The sequence below is a fragment of the Ranitomeya variabilis genome, chromosome 3 (assembly GCF_051348905.1).
Source record: "Ranitomeya variabilis isolate aRanVar5 chromosome 3, aRanVar5.hap1, whole genome shotgun sequence".
Lineage (NCBI taxonomy): Eukaryota > Metazoa > Chordata > Amphibia > Anura > Dendrobatidae > Ranitomeya > Ranitomeya variabilis.
The window spans coordinates 566,765,972-566,788,150 of record NC_135234.1 but is presented as its reverse complement, the minus strand read 5'-3'; positions in this window follow the sequence as shown (position 1 = coordinate 566,788,150).

The following is a 22,179-nucleotide window of genomic DNA, read 5'->3' as shown; positions in this document are numbered from 1 at the left end:
CAATATGCATGGATTGTCAGCCATGCACTGTAATGATGCAGCCATGTTGGTTGTGGCATTGCAGTGATTGGCTGGCTGCACAGCATCATCAGGTCTATATCAGACCTGGTGCCGCCCTGCTCAGAACAGTCTGCTTTGGAATCACCAGTGTAAGGAGAGTTGCTGCAGCGATAGGGACAGAATAGGTGGTGTATCAGTTACTGTGGGTATACCATAATTGAATACACAAATGCAGCTAAACCAACAGTCCTTCTAAAGACTAATTATGGGGTATATAAATTGCAGTGCAAGGTAAGCAGGGAGTGTATGTGGGTATATAGATATCAGTAGCAGACAGACATTGTATGTGGCATGCTTCATTGCATAAATCAAGAGGGTCCATTCCATTACTGTCTGCTGCTGCTACCTATTAGATATATTGACCATATATACAGAGCCCCCAGGTATCATTGGCCAGGAATATTTTTTTTTGCATCTTAATCCTGTTTATTTAATTCCGAAGCAATCCAGAGCCCACGTTTTTTTTCTCCATTTGGTTATTGGGACTGCAGAATACAGCCAGATCCTTTTCATAGTACAGCATGAGTATATGGGGTATCTAGATAGAGGTAGCACCTCTGGTGGAGTGTTTGCCATGTCCTTTCTGGACAGCTCTTCCATCTTTGGTCCTCATCTGATGCTCATCTCTCACCTGTACCTCCAAGTAGCTGCTAGCATGCGGCAGTGGGCACACCCAGGAACACCGCCTCGGCAGGAGGGCCAAACCAGGTGAGGGTAACTGTTGGGTTTCTTTGAGACCTACGGTGATTTTCAAGGGTTTGCCTACCTTTGCATGTGAAGACTGGATATGGCAGACTGTGCGGAAGAAACAAAGATTCAACGGACAGACAAGCGTTGTGGAGCGCTGAAAAGGTGCAGCGAGGCACATATAGGACACTGCTGGCCATCCACTGCACCCTGACATATCTCCAGTTGTCGCGCCTAGTTCTTGCCACTGGGGCTCGATAGGTATGGGCGAGAGAGTGAGGTTGACGACTGCGCAACTCTCCCTCACTTCAATCCAAGTCAAGCATAAGTCATGACTTCAACCACTGCGTATCTAAAGTCCTGTGGCAATGGGAGAGTGGCAAAGTAGCAGGTGTGGAGTCACTGGAAGCTGTAGTCACAAACCTGCATGCAGGTGGCCCAGGCCATATGGTCGCTCCCCACTGGACCGAAGCAGTAGTGGAGTTCGGCAGCCTCCTGGGTGTCTGAGCAGTCCTGTTCAGGATCACTCTGCTCACCTCAATCAAGGATGGGCTAGAAAAGGTGCCTCAAACATAGTCTGCTTCATTTCACCTGGCCAGCCTACCGCAGCTGGCGGGTTTCCCATACAGCGGTTGACACACAATAAAGAAAAAAAAATGATGGTACTCAACCTTGGCACATGGAATGTGAGAACTCTGCTGGATAATACTAAGGCAGACAGACAAGATAGAAGAACGGCATTGGTTGCTCGGGAGCTAGCTCATTACAAGGTTGATAGAGCAGCTTTCAGCTAAACACGCCTGGCAGACAAGGGTCAATTGACAGAGCATAGTGATGGATATACATTCTTCTTAAAGACACTCCAAGAAGAGAAACATCAGCGGTACAAGGTGTATCAAAATGACCCCACGTCGTTAGCTAAGAAAGGTGCCTTTACCAACATAAAAAGAAAGGTACAAACCAAGCTACTCGAGATGCAGCATATCTGGTTTAGCAAGAAGGCCGACGAAATTCAGGGCTTTGCAGATTCCCATGACCAGAAACGCTTCTACGATGCGCTCAAAGCTGTATATGGACCCCAGTCATCAAGCTCTTCATCTCTGTTTAACGCAGATGGAACCAAGCTGCTGACAGAAAAGAAACAAATTCAGGAATGGTGGGCTGAGCACTTTAATAATATTCTTAATCGCCCTGCCAATATCAATGATGAGGCTGTTGCTCGCCTGCCCCTGGTAGAAATCAACAAGGAGCTTGATGTTCTTCCAAGTGGAGATGAAGTCAGGAAAGCAGTAAAACAATTTTCTTGTGGAAAAGCACCCGGAAATGATGCTATACCTGCTGAGGTATATAAAGCTGGCGCCCAGTTCTGATGCAAACAGTGACCAAACTATTCCAATATATGTGGAAAAAGGAACAGGTTCTGCAACAGATGAAAGATGCCAGCATAATTCACATATACAAGAGGAAAGGTAATCGCCAATCTTGTGACAACCATCAAGGCATCTCCCTTCTGTCCACAGCAGGCAAGATATTAATAATAATAATCTTTATTTTTATATAGCGCTAACATATTCCGCAGCGCTTTACAGACGCTATCATCACTGTCCCCAATGGGACTCACAATCTAAATTCCCTATCAGTATGTCTTTGGAATGTAGGAGGAAACCGGAGAACCCAGAGGAAACCCATGCAAACACGGAGAGAACATACAAACTCTTTGCAGATGTTGCCCAAGGTGGGATTAGAACCCAGGACTACAGCGCTGCAAGGCTGATGTGCTAACCACTAAGCCACCGTGCTGATATTGGCTTGTCTCTTGCTCAACCACCTTTTACATCACCTTGAACAAGGCCTATTACCTGGAATCCAGTGTGGTTTCCGTGCTAAACGTCGAACAGTAGATATGGTCTATTCAGCACATCAACTTCAGGAAAAGTGCCAGGAGCAACACCGTGATCTTTATGTAACTTTTGTTGATTTGACCAAGGCTTTTGACACAGTCAGTAGAGACGGCCTGTGGAAGATCATGGCAAAATTTGGCTGCCCGAGCAAGTTCATCTTGGTCATCCAGCAGTTCCATGATGGCATGTTGGTGAAGGCTCTGAATGATGGAGACGAATCTGAGGCTTTCCCAGTAACAAATGGCGTAAAACAAGGCTGTGTGCTTGCTCCAACGCTGTTCAGTATGCTGTTCTCTGCAATGTTAAGTGATGACTTTAAGAACTGTGAAGATGGAATCCAGGTTAGGTACAGGACTGATGGCACGCTATACAACCCAAAATGCCTGAAGGCGGTTACGAAAGTGCATGCGACTGTTATCCGTGAATTATTATTTGCTGATGACTGTGCACTTAATGCTAGCATGGAACAGCAGATGCAGCATGAAATGGACTGTTTCTCGCAAGCTTGCGACAGTTTTGGTCTCGAGATCAACATTAGAAAAACCGAGGTCATGTATCAACCGGTTCCAGGAAAACTATACAAGGAGCCATGTATCACGGTGAAGGAGCAAAACCTCAAAGCAGTCGATAACTTCATCTACTTAGGCAGTACACTTTCCCGTGAAGTAACCATAGACACTGAGGTTAATAACAGAATCACCAAAGCCAGTGCCGCCTTTGGAAGACTGCGTAAAAACATCTGTGAATGAAGGGGACTCAGCCTTACTACAAAGCTGAAGGTCTACTACGCGGTGGTCCTCACCACACTTCTCTATGCTAGCGAGACCTGGACAGTCTACATCTGGCATGCTAAACAGCTTAATCATTTCCACATGAGTTGCCTCCACAGACTCCTCCACATCAGGTGGCAAGATAATGTCCCGGACACGGCAATTCTGGAACAAACTGGGCTGTGCAGTGTTTACACCCTCCTGCTGAAAGTCCAAGCCAGGTGGGCTGGACACATGGTTAGAATGCCTGACAGCCGACTACCAAAACAACTGCTATATGGAGAACTGTGCCAAGGAAAGCGAGCAGTTGGGGGGCAGAATAAGCGCTATAAAGACTGCCTTAAGGTGTCTCTCAAAAACCTGTAAGTCAACACTCATGAATGGGAAGAGCTTGCCCTGGATCGTCCAGGTTGGTGTTGCAGGATCACCTCAGGAGCACATGCAGCTGAAGATAGGAAAATCTTTGACGCAAAAAGAAAGTGCGCTGTATGCAAGGCACAAGTAGAATCTGGTGTACTGACCACATCTACTTCCTCATGTCAAGTATGTGGGCGAACCTTCAGGGCCCGGATTAAATCATCAGCCACCTCCAGACCAATAACTACTAATTCTCTTCTAAATAATCAGCCACAGCCTAGAGTAACCAAACTGTTGCACAACTCTCAGGGTAAACAGTATATAGCAGCTAGAAGAGTTATTCCCAATTATTAAAACATAACCTTTACTAGTTAAATTAAAATGGACAAACTGAACATATACAATAACAAAAATAAGTGCTCACGCCGAAAACTGTGCTCTAATAAAAATTGGATTGATCTCACCAATTGCGGATGAAAGAATACCCACACTGGTTATGTGGGATCCGTGGAGGGTCCGGGAAGACAGGGTGGGGTAGAGGATATGTGGACCTTTCCCTAAACCCCTGTCGTGCCCCAGCAGTAACTCCTGTCCTCACAAGGACAGGCCCCAAGTGAGCAATACTATGGACACCCCCAGCAAAAATAAGAGATACAAACACCTCCCTACGCGTTTCTTCTCCAATCCCGGAGATTCATCAGGGGAGTTTTCAATGGCCAAAAGGCCTGAATCTTAATTCAAATGTCCGTAAGTGTCAGGTATTAGCAGTGGTTAAACCGTCCCAAAAGTGAGCGATCATGTGTGACCGTGTGTAACTGTTTGAGTCCTCTGTATATGGCGCCCACTATCCCCATATAAGCCTTTTCAAAAAAGGGGGACGACTCCCCCCCCGGTGTGTGATGTCATTAATTACCACCCCTAATAGCCTGATACTCCAATCACTGCTTCACCAAGCCTAACACTGCGTTCTAACAATGGAACCAATGCTCCTTACCCCCAACGTCACTCGTGGCTATTATCCCGCTCAAGTCCTAGCGTGCAGGTGGAACCGGAAGTGCCCACGCAATCTTAGACGCATCACTTCCGGTTCGCAGCCGCGGCTGCTGATCTGATGCGTTCCAATCCTGGAACACATACAGAGTTCCCATGATGCCGTAACCGTCCATATGACGCACTCCAATAGCGGACCGCAGGCGGAACTTAATACATTCCCACCCACATCGTGGAATGCGGGGAAAAGGGGAATGGGAATACCTCCTTCTACATTGCTTGCACTATTGTAAGGGTATTGTTTACCCCGACAGTATTGTCACATACCAAGCATATCATAGACAGGTAGCTGGAAGTGTCCATGCCACCTTGCAAATTGTGTTAGGACAAAACGGAGAAGCCATAGAAGATAACCAATACTTAGGGGGAAGGCAAAAGATAGGGGGGAAAAAAAAGGGGAGGAAAACCCAGGGAGGAGATAAGCATCAGGGGATAGCAGAGATTGCATGATTTCACACTGACTAACCATCGAATAGATAAAGGACCATATACATATGGAGCTCACTACGTCCTATTGTCCATACATAAAAATGCATTCCTCATCTCTGAAAGAGTGGTGTTGTCCTGTCTAAACTACTAAAAACAGAGATATGATAGGGAGGAATGCCTCAGGACAAGATACTGATCCTGTACCAAAATGTTGCAGGTAAATAGCGTTTTGTTTCTTTTGACTGATATTCATTAGCAGGAAAAGATCACATATATTGGCCTACATAAGAATTACAGGGGGCAGAATAGAGATCTAATGAAAGGACACAGGAAAGGTAGGGGAGGGGGGGAAGGGGACTGAAGAGGGATAGGGACAACAGCCAATCAATACTCAGAAATGGACCTAGAGAAAACAGCTAAAGTTCAGTTGGTCATTGAGTCCACAGGGGTGCCAGGTGTCCAGCTTAAAGATCCAATTTGTTTCCCTCTGTAGTAACATCTTATCGAAGTCACCTCCCCTAACTGGTGGAGTGACTTTCTCAATCCCCATGAAACTCATGGCCTTAATGTTGCCACCATGGCAGATGTTGACATGCCTGGCAATGGGGGTATCTCTCTGATTTCTAATGTCCCCCAGGTGTTCTCCCACCCATCTCCTGAACTCTCTAATCGTCTTCCCGATGTAGGTAATGCCACATATACACACTGCTCTGTAAATAACCCCTTTTGTTTTACAGTTAATAAATTCTTTTATAGTAAATGTTTGTTGCGTATTTGCGTCACAGAAGTTCCTGCCCACCTGTATCGATTCACAAGCAACACATGTACCACATCTGTAGCATCCCCTAGGTCTCCTTGGTAACCAGGTTTCTTTTACAGGTGTACTCAGGTGGCTATGCACCAATCGGTCACCCAGTGTCTTAAATTTTCTGTATGCAGCGCCCCAGAGACCTGGTCGTTGCAGTAACATCGCTCTGCCGCTAAGGGGAGTGATGGTACGTCTGATGGCACTAAAGGAGTTCACCTGACCAGGTATCACAGACACCAATACACTTCATAGTCTGGCCTCCAGGGGGAGCTAAGGGTGCTATGTATTAGGCCACTCCTCACAATCTGGTAAAACTGGGGGTTAGATAGAAAGTTAGAGAGAAGCTGACTGGGTTGGAACCAGGCAACATCCTGTGGCAGAGGGTGTTGCAGGGGAAGATTCAGGGGGGTCCCTGTCAGGGGTGGGATCCTGACAGAGGCCCAGCAAACAGAAAAGAATGTTAAGGAACTGCGCCTGCACTACATCGCGACGGCATCTCAAGAAACAAAACAGTTGTGAGGACTATCCCGAGGTGCTCAGCAGGGAAGTACTACAACACACAGGCGCTCGAAGGTAGGCACAGATTTCCACCTGCAAAGGGAACTCTGGGGGTGCCATTGGACCGGCCAGTCTCTTGCAGCCCTGTTAACCGTACTCTGGATTGAGGACCTTGAAGCCTTCAGTAAAGAGGTAAAGAGACTGCAACCCTGTGTCCTCGTTATTCACCGCGAACTGCACTACGCACCACCACTTACACCTTTCATTGGATGCCCCTTAGCAGGGTCACAGACCGGGTCTAGCCACCGTGACGACCCCAGAATCGAGACAGAGAAGCCCGGTACCGAGTACTGTTATGGTTCTCAATGGCAAGAGAACATAGCCCAGCAAACATAAGTACTAGCTCTTGGAAGGATGGAAACTAAACTGACCATGAACTAAACCTGCCGCACAACTAACAGTAGCCGGGTAGCGTTGCCTACGTTTTTTATCCCTAGACGCCCAGCGCCGGCCGGAGGACTAACTAATCCTGGCAGAGGAAAATATAGTCCTGGCTCACCTCTAGAGAAATTTCCCCGATAGGCAGACAGAGGCCCCCACATATATTGGCGGTGATTTTAGATGAAATGACAAACGTAGTATGAAAATAGGTTTAGCAAAATTGAGGTCCGCTTACTAGATAGCAGGAAGACAGAAAGGGCACTTTCATGGTCAGCTGAAAACCCTATCAAAATACCATCCTGAAATTACTTTAAGACTCTAGTATTAACTCATAACATCAGAGTGGCAATTTCAGATCACAAGAGCTTTCCAGACACAGAAACGAAACTACAGCTGTGAACTGGAACAAAATGCAAAAACAAACGAGGACTAAAGTCCAACTTAGCTGGGAGTTGTCTAGCAGCAGGAACATGCACAGAAAGGCTTCTGATTACAATGTTGACCGGCATGGAAGTGACAGAGGAGCAAGGTTAAATAGCGACTCCCACATCCTGATGGAAACAGGTGAACAGAGGGGATGATGCACACCAGTTCAATTCCACCAGTGGCCACCGGGGGAGCCCAAAATCCAATTTCACAACAGTACCCCCCCCTCAAGGAGGGGGCACCGAACCCTCACCAGAACCACCAGGGCGATCAGGATGAGCCCTATGAAAGGCACGGACCAGATCGGAGGCATGAACATCAGAGGCAGTCACCCAAGAATTATCCTCCTGACCGTATCCTTTCCATTTGACCAGATACTGGAGTTTCCGTCTGGAAACACGGGAGTCCAAGATTTTTTCCACAACGTACTCCAACTCGCCCTCAACCAACACCGGAGCAGGAGGCTCAACGGAAGGCACAACCGGTACCTCATACCTGCGCAACAATGACCGATGAAAAACATTATGAATAGAAAAAGATGCAGGGAGGTCCAAACGGAAGGACACAGGGTTAAGAATCTCCAATATCTTGTACGGGCCGATGAACCGAGGCTTAAACTTAGGAGAAGAAACCCTCATAGGGACAAAACGAGAAGACAACCACACCAAGTCCCCAACACAAAGCCGAGGACCAACCCGACGCCGGCGGTTGGCAAAAAGCTGAGTCTTCTCCTGGGACAACTTCAAATTGTCCACTACCTGCCCCCAAATCTGATGCAACCTCTCCACCACAGCATCCACTCCAGGACAATCTGAAGATTCCACCTGACCAGAAGAAAATCGAGGATGAAACCCCGAATTACAGAAAAAAGGAGACACCAAGGTGGCAGAGCTGGCCCGATTATTGAGGGCAAACTCCGCTAAAGGCAAAAAAGCAACCCAATCATCCTGATCTGCAGACACAAAACACCTCAAATATGTCTCCAAGGTCTGATTCGTCCGCTCGGTCTGGCCATTAGTCTGAGGATGGAAAGCAGACGAGAAAGACAAATCTATGCCCATCCTAGCACAGAATGCTCGCCAAAATCTAGACACGAATTGGGTTCCTCTGTCAGAAACGATATTCTCCGGAATACCATGCAAACGGACCACATTTTGAAAAAACAGAGGAACCAACTCGGAAGAAGAAGGCAACTTAGGCAGGGGAACCAAATGGACCATCTTAGAGAAACGGTCACACACCACCCAGATGACAGACATCTTCTGAGAAACAGGAAGATCCGAAATAAAATCCATAGAGATGTGCGTCCAGGGCCTCTTCGGGATAGGCAAGGGCAACAACAATCCACTAGCCCGAGAACAACAAGGCTTGGCCCGAGCACAAACGTCACAAGACTGCACAAAGCCTCGCACATCTCGAGACAGGGAAGGCCACCAGATGGACCTTGCCACCAAATCCCTGGTACCAAAGATTCCAGGATGACCTGTCAACGCAGAAGAATGAACCTCAGAAATGACTTTACTGGTCCAATCATCAGGAACAAACAGTCTACCAGGTGGGCAACGATCAGGTCTATCCGCCTGAAACTCCTGCAAGGCCCGCCGCAGGTCTGGAGAAACGGCAGACAATATCACTCCATCCTTAAGGATACCTGTAGGTTCAGAGTTACCAGGGGAGTCAGGCTCAAAACTCCTAGAAAGGGCATCCGCCTTAACATTCTTAGAACCCGGCAGGTAGGACACCACAAAATTAAACCGAGAGAAAAACAACGACCAGCGCGCCTGTCTAGGATTCAGGCGTCTGGCGGACTCAAGATAAATTAGATTTTTGTGGTCAGTCAATACCACCACCTGATGTCTAGCCCCCTCAAGCCAATGACGCCACTCCTCAAAAGCCCACTTCATGGCCAAAAGCTCCCGATTCCCAACATCATAATTCCGCTCGGCGGGCGAAAATATACGCAAGAAAAAGGCACAAGGTCTCATCACGAAACAATCGGAACTTCTCTGCGACAAAACTGCCCCAGCTCCGATTTCAGAAGCGTCGACCTCAACCTGAAAAGGAAGAGCAACATCAGGCTGACGCAACACAGGGGCGGAAGAAAAGCGGCGCTTAAGCTCCCGAAAGGCCTCCACAGCAGCAGGGGACCAATCAGCAACATCAGCACCCTTCTTAGTCAAATCAGTCAATGGTTTAACAACATCAGAAAAACCAGCAATAAATCGACGATAAAAGTTAGCAAAGCCCAAAAATTTCTGAAGACTCTTAAGAGAAGAGGGTTGCGTCCAATCACAAATAGCCTGAACCTTGACAGGATCCATCTCGATGGAAGAGGGGGAAAAAATATATCCCAAAAAGGAAATCTTTTGTACCCCAAAAACGCACTTAGAACCCTTCACACACAAGGAATTAGACCGCAAAACCTGAAAAACCCTCCTGACCTGCTGGACATGAGAGTCCCAGTCATCCGAAAAAATCAAAATATCATCCAGATACACAATCATAAATTTATCCAAATAATCACGGAAAATGTCATGCATAAAGGACTGAAAGACTGAAGGGGCATTTGAAAGACCAAAAGGCATCACCAAATACTCAAAGTGGCCCTCGGGCGTATTAAATGCGGTCTTCCACTCATCCCCCTGCTTAATTCGCACCAAATTATACGCCCCACGGAGATCTATCTTAGAGAACCACTTGGCCCCCTTTATGCGAGCAAACAAATCAGTCAGCAGTGGCAACGGATATTGATATTTAACCGTGATTTTATTCAAAAGCCGATAATCAATACACGGTCTTAAAGAGCCATCTTTCTTAGCCACAAAGAAAAAACCGGCTCCTAAGGGAGATGACGAAGGACGAATATGTCCCTTTTCCAAGGACTCCTTTATATATTCTCGCATAGCAGCATGTTCAGGCACAGACAGATTAAATAAACGACCCTTAGGGTATTTACTACCCGGAATCAAATCTATGGCACAATCGCACTCCCGGTGCGGAGGTAATGAACCAAGCTTAGGTTCTTCAAAAACGTCACGATATTCAGTCAAGAATTCAGGAATCTCAGAGGGAATAGATGATGAAATGGAAACCACAGGTACGTCCCCATGCGTCCCCTTACATCCCCAGCTTAACACAGACATAGCTTTCCAGTCAAGGACTGGGTTATGAGATTGCAGCCATGGCAATCCAAGCACCAACACATCATGTAGGTTATACAGCACAAGAAAGCGAATAATCTCCTGATGATCCGGATTAATCCGCATAGTTACTTGTGTCCAGTATTGTGGTTTATTACTAGCCAATGGGGTGGAGTCAATCCCCTTCAGGGGTATAGGAGTTTCAAGAGGCTCCAAATCATACCCACAGCGTTTGGCAAAGGACCAATCCATAAGACTCAAAGCGGCGCCAGAGTCGACATAGGCATCCGCGGTAATAGATGATAAAGAACAAATCAGGGTCACAGATAGAATAAACTTAGACTGTAAAGTGCCAATTGAAACAGACTTATCAAGCTTCTTAGTACGCTTAGAGCATGCTGATATAACATGAGTTGAATCACCGCAATAGAAGCACAACCCATTTTTTCGTCTTAAATTCTGCCGTTCACTTCTGGACAGAATTCTATCACATTGCATATTCTCTGGCGTCTTCTCAGTAGACACCGCCAAATGGTGCACAGGTTTGCGCTCCCGCAGACGCCTATCGATCTGGATAGCCATTGTCATGGACTCATTCAGACCCGCAGGCACAGGGAACCCCACCATAACATCCTTAATGGCATCAGAGAGACCCTCTCTGAAATTCGCCGCCAGGGCGCACTCATTCCACTGAGTAAGCACAGCCCATTTACGGAATTTCTGGCAGTATATTTCAGCTTCGTCTTGCCCCTGAGATAGGGACATCAAGGCCTTTTCCGCCTGAAGCTCTAACTGAGGTTCCTCATAAAGCAACCCCAAGGCCAGAAAAAACGCATCCACATTGAGCAACGCAGGATCCCCTGGAGCCAATGCAAAAGCCCAATCCTGAGGGTCGCCCCGGAGCAAGGAAATCACAATCCTGACCTGCTGAGCAGGATCTCCAGCAGAGCGAGATTTCAGGGACAAAAACAACTTGCAATTATTTTTGAAATTTTGAAAGCAAGATCTATTCCCCGAGAAAAATTCAGGCAAAGGAATTCTAGGTTCAGATATAGGAACATGAACAACAAAATCTTGTAAATTTTGAACTTTCGTGGTGAGATTATTCAAACCTGCAGCTAAACTCTGAATATCCATTTTAAACAGGTGAACACAGAGCCATTCCAGGATTAGAAGGAGAGAGAGAGAGAGAAAGGCTGCAATATAGGCAGACTTGCAAGAGATTCAATTACAAGCACACTCAGAACTGAAGGGAAGGGAAAAAAAAAAAAATCTTCAGCAGACTTCTCTTTTCTCTCCTTTCTCTGTCAATTAATTTAACCCTTTTTGGCCGGTCAAACTGTTATGGTTCTCAATGGCAAGAGAACATAGCCCAGCAAACATAAGTACTAGCTCTTGGAAGGATGGAAACTAAACTGACCATGAACTAAACCTGCCGCACAACTAACAGTAGCCGGGTAGCGTTGCCTACGTTTTTTATCCCTAGACGCCCAGCGCCGGCCGGAGGACTAACTAATCCTGGCAGAGGAAAATATAGTCCTGGCTCACCTCTAGAGAAATTTCCCCGATAGGCAGACAGAGGCCCCCACATATATTGGCGGTGATTTTAGATGAAATGACAAACGTAGTATGAAAATAGGTTTAGCAAAATTGAGGTCCGCTTACTAGATAGCAGGAAGACAGAAAGGGCACTTTCATGGTCAGCTGAAAACCCTATCAAAATACCATCCTGAAATTACTTTAAGACTCTAGTATTAACTCATAACATCAGAGTGGCAATTTCAGATCACAAGAGCTTTCCAGACACAGAAACGAAACTACAGCTGTGAACTGGAACAAAATGCAAAAACAAACGAGGACTAAAGTCCAACTTAGCTGGGAGTTGTCTAGCAGCAGGAACATGCACAGAAAGGCTTCTGATTACAATGTTGACCGGCATGGAAGTGACAGAGGAGCAAGGTTAAATAGCGACTCCCACATCCTGATGGAAACAGGTGAACAGAGGGGATGATGCACACCAGTTCAATTCCACCAGTGGCCACCGGGGGAGCCCAAAATCCAATTTCACAACAGAGTACCCCGCGGCCCTGCGTTTGGGGGTGCTCCAAACTTGGCGTCATGAACAGGATCTACTCAAGCCTGAAGAATCAGGTCATGTGTGCCTTGGAACTGTGATTGAACTGAGCTTAAACCGTGATTCATTACAAAGACTGTGCATTGCTGTTATCACCAAAAGTTCCCGCCAAAACCGCCGCCATTACAGCGCTAAGGAGAGCGCAGGAGAAAAAGAAGGGCGTGGAAGTGGGCATAGACCAGCTGAAGGGCGCGAAAGACAATGGCTGCCCAGTCTAAATATTATTGCACCATGAGGACGTGTCCGTCAGCAGCTGAGATCCGCCTCATGATTCTCAATGGTCGGCGGTGGCAGAGAAAACGAAACCGCCCACGAAGGAGAGAGCGGGAAAAAGCCCAGGAAGTGACCCACGTGGAGGATGAGATGGCTGACCGCTCGGACTCAGAATGTGGGGTTGAAGTGGAGAACTCCCCCAACTACCCGGAGGAGCGTAGCGGCCCCGTCTCTACAGCCGGTGCGGATCTCCTGCAACTCGAGATGGAGGACCTGATTGAACAACTTCTCCAGCTGCGAGTGGAGGCCAAGACTGCATCCCAGGGAACGCCAGCAGAGGATCCCTTGACGTCGGTCCCTGCACCGCTGCTCGGGTTGCTGCCCACGTCCCCACCGATGTCACCACCAGCGGAGCCAGCCGCGCGGGAGAACGCTGCACCGGCCGGTAAGCTCGCCGACCCTGCCCTATTAGCAGAGGACCTGCTGATAGGCCCAGTTGCAGCGCCACCTCCCCCTGGGACCTACCGACTCCAGCACCTCCTTCCCTGGGACCAGGCCACCGGTATGGAGCACCTTCTAAAGACCCCGATCGTACCAGTCCCCCTGCCGGGCGCAGTTTATGCCGAGCGCACGGTGTGCCACTGGGTGAACCCCGGGTCTGACTTTATGGGGTTCCCCGGGGTGGCGACCCAGGAAGGGGAGATGGTGCAGGCCCTCAGCTGGGAGGAATACCACGCCCAACTAGAACAGCAGTGGAAAAAGAAAGAGAAGGCTTACCAGCCCGGGCTGGAGGCCCATCACCAGAAAGTCTTGGCAGTGAAGGACCGGGCCCGCAAGGACCCCAGCGCTCATCAGGCCCCGTGCAGGCAGGGCATCGTCATCGCCTTCAAGATCCGCGGAGGCTGGGGCTTTATTAAAGAGCCGGACCTATACGCGGAGGTGTTTGTTAACCGGAGGGATGTCGAGTCCCACCTGAAGGAGGGTCATCCGGCCCGGGACCTCCACCCAGAGGACGAAGTTACCTACACCCGGCACTTTGGGGAGAAGGGGTGGTTCGCTTTGAATGTCCATAAGAAAAATCCCATGACACCCCCAACCAAGGTGCCCGCAAAACATCCCCCTGTGGTGAAGACACCCTCCTGTGACCGAACCACCGGCACCACAAAGACTACGGTGGTTACTCCAACTTGTACTGTGGTAAAGACCACAACCTGCACCGTTGCTACCACCACCGCTGTGGTGGCCGGAGGTTTGGCTGTGGTGATAGCTGGTGCCCAAGCTGGCATCGGGACTAGAACGGTGGCTACCCAGACCCCTATCTGGGACAAGGAGGCCACCTCCGGATCAGCCAGAACATGAGTAAACAGTAATGCTTTGTCAAATGTATATAGTTAACTGTTTGTCTTTTTGTGTTTCTCTGCTGCTATAACCCGACCAGGGTTATCTCTTAAAGGGATCCCTTAGTTGACCCGGGATCCCTATTTTGCCTTTCTGATTGGTTCATCACTGTTTTAAAGACTACCGAATCATGGACGGTGAATGGTTCACAAACTGTTTTGTACATAGTTCGCACCTTATTAAAGGTGCCCCCTACTGGTTTTACAAGAAAAAGAACTCTTTGCGAAGAAACTGTTCCTGGAAACAGTACAGGAGTTCCTGCGTTACACGAACTTGCAGCTTGAGAAGTTGCGCTACCTCCAAGAGACTTGGTTCCCTCTTATAGGGAACGTTCACCAATAGCACTTAAAGTATAATGTTGCCTTAAGAGAAGTAGCAATAATGTTTATATGTAGAAGTAATATGTAGTTAGTTAGTTATAAGAAAATGTTTGATAATGTTGCTAGAGATTGAGGACAGGGAAGTGAACCCGTACGGGGTTAGATGGTGAGTCCTCCTAGGAGCCATAGAGAGATGGTTCAGTGTTCCTGTGCTAAGAAAAGAGGCAGTAGGCCTGGGGAGATAGACAGGTGGTCCTGCATAAGACAAATCAAGAAGAAAGTGTTGCACTTAGAAGAGAGAAGTGATAAAAGTTAATTTATATTTTAGGAGTTTTCTAGTAAGCCTTTAGTGGATTCAGCTTATACGTCCTTAGAGGCAAAGTTAAATTATTGTTGAGAATTTGCACTAAGTAGAATACCCGGCTGGGTAAGAAAAATTATTTATAGGATGTTATTTAAAATATTTAACCATGTTTGTAACGTTCAAGTGTTCTCACCTCCCATAAAGGGAAGCTCTGTTCAAATTTACTTGTTTCTGCATTCCAAAAATTGTATGTCTTTTTGCTGACATGTATTGTTGTTTTCTTCCCAGTCCAGGAGTACTGGATTTAACCGGGGGGGAGTGCAGTGTGCCAGAGACCTGGTCATTGCAGTAACATCGCTCTGCCGCTAAGGGGAGTGATGGTACGTCTGATGGCACTAAAGGAGTTCACCTGACCAGGTATCACAGACACCAATACACTTCATAGTCTGGCCTCCAGGGGGAGCTAAGGGCGCTATGTATTAGGCCACTCCTCACAATCTGGTAAAACTGGGGGTTAGATAGAAAGTTAGAGAGAAGCTGACTGGGTTGGAACCAGGCAACATCCTGTGGCAGAGGGTAAGATTCAGGGGGTCCCTGTCAGAAGTGGGATCCTGACAGAGGCCTAGCGAACAGAAAAGAACGTTAAGGAACCGCGCCTGCACTACATTGCGGTGGTATCTCAAGAAAGGCAAAGAAGCAAGGTTTATTGTGGAGAGTGAGAAATGAGATCAAAGCAAAAAGGAGATAACACCAATAGGAGTCGTGCTGTAAGATCGAGGCAACATCCTATTGAGGCGCGTAGCCGGTGGCCAGAGCGCCGAGGAAGTATTGGGCTCCAAGCAATACTTCAAACAGAGGCAGGACAGTTGATTTTAGGTTGGCTGTCTCACCAAAATCACCTAAGAAGACATAGGGGGCAATTGTGGGAGAGGGGCGACGCTAGGGTCCCGGAAGAACTCCAGGCCTTCCCGTCATACGGGTACGTCCTATCCATATCATCTGGGGGACGGAGAAGAACATCAGAAACAGACACAACAGTTGTGAGGACTATACCGTGGTGCTCAGCAGGGAAGTACTAGTCATTGGACGCCCCTTAGCAGGGTCACGGACCGGGTCTAGCCACCGTGATGACCCCAGAATCGAGACAGAGAAGCCCGGTACCGAGTACCCCGCGGCCCTGCGTTTGGGGGCACTCCATGTACGTGATCTGTGGCTGTTTCCCTATTACATCTCTGAGGTCATCATCCATTCCTAGGGTGCCCCAGTGTTTCTTAAGTATAGCCCTGACAGATGGAGCCCCATTGTCAAAGGCACAGATCATTCTGATAGTCTTTGATCTGTCCCTCTCTCTTTCTCGTGGTGTCAGTAAGGTATTTCTGACTTGTCCCCTGGCATGGTGAAATGCCTCCCTCAGCACCCGGTCAGGGTACCCCCTCGCCAAAAATCTGTATCTCAGGTCATTGGCTTTTATCTTGAAATCCATATCATTGGAACAGTTTCTTCTTAGGCGGAGGTATTGACCCTTTGGGATACCTTTTTTGAGTGGATAGGGATGGTAGCTATCCCACCTCAACATAGAATTTGTAGAGGTGGGTTTCCTATCCTGGAACTCATACAGAGTTCCCATGATGCCGTAACCGTCCATATGACGCACTCCAATAGCGGACCGCAGGCGGAACTTACTACATACCGTTCCGCCACGAGTGACGCTGGGGGTAAGGAGCATTGGTTCCATTGTTAGAACGCAGTGTTAGGCTTGGTGAAGCAGTGATTGGAGTATCAGGCTATTAGGGGTGGTAATTAATGACATCACACGCAAGGGGGAGTGGTCCCCCTTTTTTGAAAAGGCTTATATTGGGATAGTGGGCGCCATATACAGAGGACTCACAAACAGTGACACACGGTCACACATGATCGCTCACTTTTGGGACGGTTTAGCCACTGCTAATACCTGACACTTACGGACATTTGAATTAAGATTCAGGCCTTTTGGCCATTGAAAACTCCCCTGATGAATCTCCGGGATTGGAGAGGAAACGCGTAGGGAGGCGTTTGTATCTCTTATTTTTGCTGGGGGTGTCCATAGTAGGGCTCACTTGGGGCCTGTCCTTTTGAGGACAGGAGTTACTGCTGGGGCACGACAGGAGTTTAGGTAAAGGTCCCCATATCCTCTACCCCACCCTGCCTTCCCGGACCCTCCACGGATCCCACATAACCAGTGTGGGTATTCTTTCATCCGCAATTGGTGAGATCAATCCAATTTTTATTAGAGCACAGTTTTCGGCGTGAGCACTTATTTTTGTTATTGTATATGTTCAGTTTGTCCATTTTAATTTAACTAGTGAAGGATATGTTTTAATAATTGGGAATAACTCTTCTAGCTGCTATATAATTCTCTTCTAACCCTGAAGTCATGGTCATCTTCGACTACAAAGGACGAACATCACAGCATGAAAATACAGCTATTTTAAACGGGTTTGCCCATCCCAGCGGTCACATCTGAGTGCCCATAAAATTCTGCCATTTTTGTGGTATTGTAAAATTTTTGGGGAGTGTCTTATACAATTTCTTGACACCATATTGCTGCCAAAAAAAATTAGCTGCCAAAAAAATATTTAGCTACAGTGCAGATATTTTACACTGGGTTTTGTCCTCCACACAGATCACATATCATTGCAGTTAAAATTGTGCCACTTCAGGCCTCCATAGAATTTTTTTTGTTGTGTCTTAGCCTACTTATTGACACCATTTGCCCCCAAAAAATAAAAATATAGGCCAGATATTTGAAAGTGGGCTATCTCAGTCACACGCCTCATCTCTCTGTGGGCTACAAATTGTGGCATATGAGGCCTAAATTAAACTGTATTTGCTGTGTGCTACCCTAGTTAGTGACACTATTTTGCTGTAAAAAAAATACAGGCCACATATTTCACAGTGTGATATCTCCGTCACACGCCTCTTCTGTCTGATGGCTACAAATTGTGGCATTTGAGGCATCCATTCAACTGTTTTTCCGGTGTCTTAGCCTAGTTATTAACACCAGTTTGCTGAAAAAAAAATTATTTGCTACAGGCCAGATATTTTAAACTGTGGTTTTCCCGCACACAGATCACATATAAGCTCCAAATTTAGCCAACTGTACAGTAGTGAACGTGGAAAATATTGTAGTACATTTAAAATGGGCACGGCGCAGGGCAAAGGATGGAGAGGTGGATGTGATGATGACGGTGCATGTAGAGGCCAAGCTGAAATTATGCCATGACAAACACCCACATCTTCTCGCCCGACATTCCTGTCTGAAATACTAGGGGACCACAGAACACCACTATTAAACCCAGAGCAGTGTCAAAAGGTTGTTGGTTGGATAGCGGGTAATGCGCCAAGTCACGCTGCCACCACCACCACCCTGACTTCCACATGTTCAAATCTGAGTAGACGTGAGTGTGGACTGCATATTCCTCACCCTGATCATCCTTCCGCCCACCATGCCGAGTGCCTGAAGACAACTGATCCTACACTTGGACACTCCAAAGAGCTGTACACTTTTCCATTTATAGATTCAGGACTCTTGCCCGGTCCACTTGAAGCGGGGCAAGATGAGATCACATGTAGCGATGCCCAAATATTTGAGCAGCCACAGTCACACGAAGGTGATGGTGGGAACATGTCACAAGAGGTGGACGATGATGAGACACAATTGCCATAAAGTCAGGGGGAGGACGAGGTGCTGGATGATATAGTAACTGACCCAACCTGGCAGGAGGACATGCAGGGTGAGGACAGCAGCACACAGGGGGAGGGAGGCGTAGCACCGCAACAGGCAGGAAGTAGCATTGTGGTGGTGGCGGATAGAAGGTGGGCAACTGTTCCTCGTAACACCAACACAGAAATTGCCAGTATTAGGTCTTCCCGAGTCTGGTTATTTTTTTAAAGATTCTGCCAATAACCCCAAACAGGCCATTTGCATCACCTGCCATGCCCGCATCAGCAGGTGTAGTAAAACTACCAGCCTGACCACCACCAGCATGATCAAGCACATGGCAGCACAGCACATCTGGAGGAGAGAAGGTTTTTCCACCAACATGGAAGAGGATTCTTTACTGTTAGGGCAGTGAGAATCTGGAATTGCTTGCCTGAGGAGGTGGTGATGGCGAACTCAGTCGAGGGGTTCAAGAGAGGCCTGGATGTCTTCCTGGAGCAGCACAATATTGTATCATACAATTATTAGGTTCTGTAGAAGGACGTAGATCTGGGGATTTATTATGATGGAATATAGGCTGAACTATATGGACAAATGTCTTTTTTCGGCCTTACTAACCATGTTACTATGTTACTATGTTACATGACTGTGCTGAACCCCAGGGTCCAGGAACACTGTTTGCTTGAGACACCACTGCTTCTTCCACAGTTGTGCATGGAAGCCAATCCCCTGTCCATGGTGCCAGAGAAGATGCCTTCTGCCCTGCACCTGTCATTGCATACACTCAACTAGTACCATCATCAAGCACGTTCACGTCCTTGTCCCAGCACAGCGTTCAGTTAAACATACCCCAGTCATTGGAATGCAAGCGTAAATATGCAGCCAACACCCCACAGGCGACAGTACTAAAGTTATACATTTCTCGGCTGCTTGTGCTCGAAATGTTGCCTTTTAGGCTCATGGAGACGGAAGCTTTCCGCAGCCTGATGGCGAGGCCCATCCCAAGGTACTCGGTCCCCAGCCGCTACTATTTCTCCCGGTGTGCCATCCCCGCATTACACAAGCATGTGTCCCATAACATTAGCCGTGCCCTCAACAATGCTATTAATGGGAAAGACCACCTAACCACGGACAGAGGGACAAGTGCTTGTGGGCAGGGATGGTACATCTCGCTGATGGCACACTGGGTTAACACAGTGGAAGCCGGGACCCAGTCAGACTTGGAATGCATCACGTCCTCCTGACGCTGAGGATTGCAGGCCCTAGGTCAATCAGGGTTGCCCCCAGAGTCTACAGCTCTTGCACCTCCTCCTGAGCCTCCATCTCTGAAATGACCACATCAGTCACAAGCTGGAAGCACTGCAGCACTGCCTCAGCAAAGCGGCAACAGGCTCTGCTGAATCTAATATGCTTAGGTGACAAACCGCACAATGCTGAAGAGTTGTGGACAGCTCTAAAAGAGCAGGCAGATCTGCGGCTGACACCGCTGAACCTGCAGCCGGGCATGGTTCGTGTGTAACAATGGCCTGAACCTGGTGGCAGCTCTGAGGTGAGGTGAGCTCACACACGCTGGCCCATGTGCTTAACCTCATTGTTCAATTGTTTCTCCAATGCTACCCAGAGCTGCCGGAACTGCTTGTGAAAGTATGCCACCTTCATGCCAATTTTAGAAAGTCAGCTACAGTTTGCGCCGCCCTTGCCATGCTTCAGCAGGGTTTGCAGCTTCCGACTCACTGACTGGTGTGTGATGTTCCCACACATTGGCACTCTACACTGCATATGTTGGAAAGGATTTGTGAGCAGAAGAGGGCAGTTGTTGACTACCAGCATCATCAAGGCCATCGGTATTCATTTCAGACTCCACACATAAGACCTCAGGAGTGGACACGGATGTCAGACATATGTACCATCCAACAAAACTTTGAGGAGTCCACCAAGATGGTGAGCAGTGATGATGACATAATTGGCGACACCATCCCGCTTCTCTGTATTCTGAAAAGCTCTCTGCTCACAATGAAAGAGGATGAATTGCATGCGGCGCATGATGAGATGGAGCAAGGAACCATACAGGGTGATTACACACAGCCCAGCCTCATGTCATCCCAATGTGGATTGATTGACAATGAGGAAGAAGAGGAGGAGGAAGAACAGGAGCTACTTTCATGAGCTATAGATGGTACTACAAGCACAACTGTCATACCGTCTGTTCAGCATGGATGGCCTGAGGACAGGGAGGAGAAGGAGAAGAAAAGTATGGTCAGTCATCCTCTTGGTAAGGACACAGAAGTCTTGTCTGTTAGCAGTCTGACATGCATGGCTGGCTTTATGTTGAGCTGCCATTCCTGTCACCCTCGTATTCTCAAAATTTTGGCTGACAGTCATTACTGGTCGCTGACACTTCTAGACCTACGCTACAAGGAGAACTTTCAATCTCTTCTTTCAGAGGCAGACAGGTGTACTAAAATGATGCAGTACCAAAATACCATTGTTGCGGAATTATTAAAAAAATTCTCATCTGAAAACACTGGCGGCAGAGGTCACAGTTTGTTGGACAACCAAGGAGTACAGGTGAGAGAGACAACTCCAATCCAACAGAGACATGGGAACACTGGCAAAGTTTTGGGAGAGTTTTCTCGGGGCTTCTTCTTTCTTCACCGTGCCCATCTTGGGTGGGCACCAGTCACTAGTTGAAGCTGAGTTCATATTCCCTAGCCACAAACAGGTCTGAATACTGACACACCTGTTCTCAATCAAGAAATCACTTTGATAGGACCTGCCTGACAAAGTCAAGTAGACAAAAAGATCCTTCCCAGGAGTTGCAGGCTGGCCAAAATTACCCCAAGAGTGCAGCAATGATTCATCCAGAAGGTCACAAAAGAACTCACAACATCCAAAGAATTGCAGATCTCACTTAAGTCAGTTAAGGTCATTGTTCATGACTCCACCATAAGAAAGAGACTGGACAAAAATAGTCTGCATAGCAGAGTTCCAAGGCGAAAACCACTGCTGAGCAATAAGAACATAAAAGCTCATATCAGTTTTGCCAGAAAAAAATCTGATGATCCCCAAGACTTTTGGAAGAATACTGTGGACTGACGAGACAAAAGTTGAATTTTTTGGAAGGTGTATGTCCCATTACATCTGGCATAGAAGTAGCATTTCAAAAAAGGAACATCATACCAACAATTAAATATGGTGGTGATAGTGTGATGAACTGGGGCTGTTTTGCTGATTCAGAGCCTGGCTATGGTAAATGGAACCATGAATTCTGCTTGCTACCAAAAAATTCTGAAGCAGAATGTCCATCTGTTTGTGACCTCAAGTTTAAGCACACTTGGTTTATGCAGCAGGACAATTATCCAAAATACACTAGCAAGTCCACCTCTGAATGGCTTAATAAAAACAAAATTAAGACTTTGGAGTTGCCTAGTCAAAATCCTGACCATAATCAAATTGAGATGCTGCGGCATGACCTTAAAAAGGTGGTTCATGCTTAGAAATCCTCCAATGTGGCTGAATTACAACAATTCTGCAAAGATTACT